Here is a 474-nt window from a genome sequence, read left to right on the forward strand (position 1 = left end):
TCACCGCGGGGGGAAAAGGACTCGCCCGGCCCTGGCTCGCCCGCACTCCTGGTGTATCTTTCCCCGCCGAGCACGCTGTACACCCCTGTCTATTCATCTCACGTCTTTCCGTGCAGCTGATTGAGTTTTTAATTTATGGCCAACATTAAATTCTTAATACATACTTTAAATATACATATATTTATTCGCCTATCATGCACAGAATGGTGTATCAATATCAGTTATCTTACGTAGTCAATAAGCAATGCTTCTTTTTTCCTAACACAAGTATTGCATCTGAAACGTGGTCTACTAAAAATCTCTATGACAACTAATGAATAACTGACGCAACAATGCAAAAATAACTCCCCAGCACAGCATCCTTAACTGTAGATTAGTTTCGGAATACAGGAATGGAAGAAGAGAAGGAACTAGGACAGGGCATACAGGAGTAAAAGGAAAAGAAAAAGAACGGGGGGGGGGGTGTATATAGAC

The sequence above is a fragment of the Penaeus monodon genome, chromosome 28, assembly GCF_015228065.2.
Source record: "Penaeus monodon isolate SGIC_2016 chromosome 28, NSTDA_Pmon_1, whole genome shotgun sequence".
NCBI classification, from domain to species: Eukaryota; Metazoa; Arthropoda; class Malacostraca; order Decapoda; family Penaeidae; genus Penaeus; species Penaeus monodon.